The sequence below is a fragment of the Carcharodon carcharias genome, chromosome 27 (assembly GCF_017639515.1).
Source record: "Carcharodon carcharias isolate sCarCar2 chromosome 27, sCarCar2.pri, whole genome shotgun sequence".
Taxonomy (NCBI): Eukaryota; Metazoa; Chordata; class Chondrichthyes; order Lamniformes; family Lamnidae; genus Carcharodon; species Carcharodon carcharias.
This window is the reverse complement of record NC_054493.1, coordinates 17023273-17028336: the sequence shown is the minus strand read 5'-3', so window position 1 is coordinate 17028336 and position 5064 is coordinate 17023273.

Genomic DNA, 5064 nt, shown 5'->3' with positions numbered 1-5064 from the left:
TTAATACTTGCTGCCCAGCAATTGGATTAAATCCTGTATGACTTTCCTGAGCCTTAATTCCCTATTAAGTTGAATGCTGAAATGGATGAAATGACTCACGCTCTGTTGAGTGTAACTCCTAGAATACAGATAAACTCTGGTCAATGAGAGGAAGCTGTGGGTTTCCAGCTCTGTCAGTCCTCCTGTTGTCTCAGACAGGATTACAATTGGAGACATACAGCCAGCTGTCTGAACCCACCAGCTTGATGTCACCTGAACTGGTGAATAGGGAGAAAGTGAACGTCCATTTACATGGTCAGGCCTTTTGAAAATGTATCTTATTTTTTTTTTGCCCGTGGCGCTGCAGCTTGTGCTCACATTCTTGAAGCCAAACCCCGGACAAACCAATCCCGCCATCTGCACCGCAAAGAAATGAAGAAAACACAACCTGGCATTTGGCTGGTAGGGAACAACATAAATGGGTTCATCCAGGATTTGAACCCGGGACCTCTTGCATACTACGGATTAAAACACCCGAAGCGAGAATCATACTCCTAGACCAACGAGCCAGCAGGAAGCTGGCAACTCATTGAGAAGATAATTTTACTGCCATCCAAAGCCGATGAGACATGCGGCGAAAACTGAAAAAGCTGGAAAAACCCAGCATGTCAGGCAGCATCTTTGGCCTCCAAGACCATTCATTGTAACCGGGAGGGGTTAGAAATGTGGGAAGTTTTAAACAGGTGAAATCGAACAGGGAGGAAACATAACAACGGGAAAGGGCTTTGGAGGGTGGAAATCAGGAGCAAGGAAATGAAAAAAGAATTTGTGGTGCATGGCCTCAGGGTGAGGTAAACACAGAATCAGAGAATGATTACACCACAGAATGAGGCCATTCGGATGGTCGAGTCTCTGTCAGCTCTCTATAAGGGCAATGGAAGAAACAAAGAAACAAAATATGTGTCTGGAGGAGCTGTCAATGGCAGATTGATGATCAACTGCCGTCCTTAAATTAAAAACAAACAAGTGTAAACGAGGTAAAACGCAAATCTGCAGTGTGGAGGAAACAAAATGGGGGCAGCATTTACAGTGTGAAGCTGTTGAGCTCAGTCTGAGTGTGAAGGCTGTAAAGAGCCCAGTTGAATGATGAGGTTTTGTTCCTCGAGTGTCAGTTGAGGTTCTTTCAAACACTACAGGAGGCCGGGGACTGAGAGGTCAGCGTTAAGAACCAGGTAATCAGTCATTTCAATCCTCCACTTTAACTCTGTGGATTAGTTAGTTCATTATTGGATGTCAAGAGGATGTTTCCTCTTGTGGGAGAATCTGGAACTAGGGCCACTTCTTAAAAATAAGGGGTCACACATTTGAAATGGAGATGACGTGATTTCTTTTTCTCTCGGAGGGTCCTGAGTCTTGGGGACTCTCTTCCTGAAAAGGTGGTGGAGGCAGATTCTGTGAATATTTTAAGGCAGAGGTGGATAGATTCTTGGTAAGCAAGAGGGTGGTAGGATATTGGGGATCGGCGGGATGCAGATTTGAGGTTACCATCAGATGAGCCATGATCTTAATAAATAGCGGAACATGCTCGAGGGCCAAATGGCAAACGAAGGAAAGCGAGTCACTGAGCAATATAAATCCCTTGGTGTTCATTTTGACATTCACATCAGGCTGCTTTTAAACAAAATGGAAGAGATGGAGGTGCTAATTGAATTTGAAGTTCTTTGTTCTAGATCTGAAACCATCTGGTGCTCAAATCCCGTTCATGAATAAGAAATGAGAGGCTTCAACAGATCTGCACTGATCCTCGGTTTCCTTGTCTCGCTGAGTGTTTTTTTTTCTATTCCTCTATTATGGAGGCCAATAGAAAGTGATTCTGTGACATCTCTGCTATTCCCTCTGGCAGAATTACAGCATCGCTTGCATCTGTCTTAATGAGCACAAGTTACCATTAGACATCTTTGAGGAGGTGAGTCACTATGTTAATCTGCACCTGTAAACCCAATAATTTCTGTTGTTGACTGAACAAACTGCTGATGTGTGTGCCGAGTCAAAATATAAACACCCTTTCCTGCTTAGTGTGTCATGAAACTTCACCCCTTCCGGTTTTTCTGATAACATTTTGCGACATGAGTAAAGAATGAATGCAGCTGTTGACAACTATATTCACTTCATCTTCCCCACCAGGGAAACCAACAGGCCGCTTTCCAAAGGAACTGATCATCATCTCTTTACCCATTGCTGCCCTTCAGCTTACTGACATTACAGACAGGTTTTTCACACAAAATGGTTTGTTTGGTTAACCTTTGGTTACCTGCCATTGAGCCCGGGCCGTGATGATAAAAGCATTGACTCCGAACCACCTGGGTCCACCATCACCGTCTCAGTGCTGCCTTGCTCATTATTCTTTTTGTCAGCTAATCCATCCTGCCTTCACTATCACAGACCTTCCCTTTTGTTCTTTGTACGGACTGACTCCTGATTTTACAATCAGAAAATTCTGGAAAAGCTCAACAGGTCAGGCAGCATCTGTGGAGAGAGAAACAGAGTTAATTTCTCTGATCGATGACCTTCCATCAGAACTGGTAGATGTTCGAGATGTAACAGGTTTGAAACAAATACAGAGACAGAGAAAGGGGGAGAGGAGGAAAGAGCAAAACGGAAGGTCTGTGATAGGATGGAAAACAGAAGAGGTGGAGATAGTGGTGTAGTGGGTTAATACTCCAGAGATACAGGATGATGTTCGAATCCCACCACAACAGATAGCCAAGTTTGAATTTAATAAAATTCTGGAATTAAAAGTCACCATCAATTGTAGTTAAAAACCCATCTGATTCACTAGTGCCCTTCAGGAAATCTGCTTTCCTTACCTGGTCTGGCCTACATGTGACTCCGGACCCACAGCAACGTGCGTGATTTACTCTGAAATGGCCAAGCAAGTCCTCAATCAAGGGTCGTTGGGAATGGCTAAAATATTAGCCCAGCTAACACCACCCACATTCCATGAATGAATAATGAACACACAAAAAGGATGAAGGCAGAGGAGATGTTAATGAAGCAACTAAAGAAGCAGGTAAGGGGAGAGCAATTACTGCATCAATCTCTCTTACTTCTGTCCCACACTTAAAACTCTCGATCCTTCCCCTACTGGAATAAGCATTTCATTGAACCAAGTCACACAGGAAGAAAAACCTTCATTGTGACTTGGATAATGTTCAGACGCAGTTCCCTAACTTCCCTCCTGTAATCTTATGAATTAGACCATTCTCATCTGGGTACCACCGGATGTGGACCCGATGTTATCAGTTTTTCAGGAAGCGACCATTCTATTTCAGTGACTCCGAGCAGTTAGTACAGGGGCGTGAGTGGAATTTGCCACTTTTAAAGTGTCATCATTCATTGCACATTAGACCGGCACCTACAAACTGGTCTCCCACATTTCTGTTGAAGCAGTGGGCAGTTTCCACTCATAGTCCAACAATTATGATGTTAACAAAGTGGGATGGAGACAGACTCCGCTTAAATGCAGTGACGCTAGCAGAGGAATGGAAAGCTTCATTCCTGAAAACAACAGCAATGTTTAAAATTAATAATATCTAAGTGGAGCTCGAAAGCAGGATCCTGAGATTAAGAGGCTCATGCTCCACTGACTGAAGCAACCAGGCATGCATGAATCAGACTTCAAATCCCTGAATACATGGAGAGAATATTGGTTTCCATCTGACGTCTCAGTTTGTTCTGATTTTTAAAAGGGTAGAAGGGGGAAACGATAGCATTGTCGTTGGACCAGTCATCTACAAAACCAGAGCAATTCTCTGGGTACCTGGGTTCGAGTCCCGCCACGGTAGTTGGTGGAATTTGAATTCAATAAAAATCTGGAATTAGAAGTCTATTGATAACTATGAAACCATCACAGATTGTTGTAAAAAAAAACCTGGGTAAATAATGCAATTTAGGGATGTGACTCCAGATCCAAATGCCCTCTGAATTGGCCTAGTTGTATCAAACCTTTACAAAGCCTGAAAAAAGGTAAGAAACTGGACTGACCAGTGGGCGTCGACCTAGGCACCGAAAACGACAATGGCAAACTCAGTTTTGCAGACCCCGCAAAGTCCTCCTTACTGACATCTGGAGACTACTGCCAAAATTGGGAGAGCTGTCTCACAAACTGGTCAAGAAACAGCCAGACATCATCATCTTCATGGAACCATATGTACAGATAATGTCCCAGACACCACCATCACCATCCCTGGGTATGTGCTGTCCCACAAGCAGGGCAGAACCAGCAGAGGTGGTGGCACAGTGGTATATAGTTGAGGGGGATTTGTCCTGGGAGTCCTCAACATAGACTCCAGACCCCAAGAAGTCTCATGGCATCAAGTCGAACATAGGCAAGGAATCCTCCTGTTAGTTACGATGTTTCGCACCACACCACAGCCACCCACCCACCCCCACACCCCCCCCCCCCCCCCCACCCCCTTCTTCCATGTTGAACACCGCTTGGAAGAAGCGCTGAGGGTGGCAAGGTACAGAATGTGCTCTGGATAGGGAATTTCAATGCCCATTACCAAGAATGGCTCGGTAACACCACTACTGGCCAAGTCCTAAATTATGTATCTGCAAGACTGGTTCTGTGGCAGGTGGTGACTCATAAACATACTTGACCTCATCCTCACCTACCTACCTGCCGCGATGCATCTGTCCATGACAGTATCAGTCAGAGTAACCACCTCTCAGTCACCGAGGGAACGAAGCCCCTCCTTCACATGGAGAATACCCTCCATCGTGTTGTGTGGCACTACCCCCGTGCTAAATGGGATAGATTTCGAATACATCTAGCAACTGAAGACTGGGCATCCATGAGGCACTGTGGACCATCAGCAGCAGCAGAATTGTACTCGAACACAATCTCATGGCCCGGCATATCCCCACCCTACCATTCCCATCAAGCGAGAAGATCAATCCTGGGTCAATGAAGAATGCAGGAGGGCATGCCAGAAGCAGCACCAGGCATACCTAAAAATGGATGTCAACCTGGTGAAGCTATAACACAAGTTTACGTGCATGCCAAACAACACAAGCAGCATG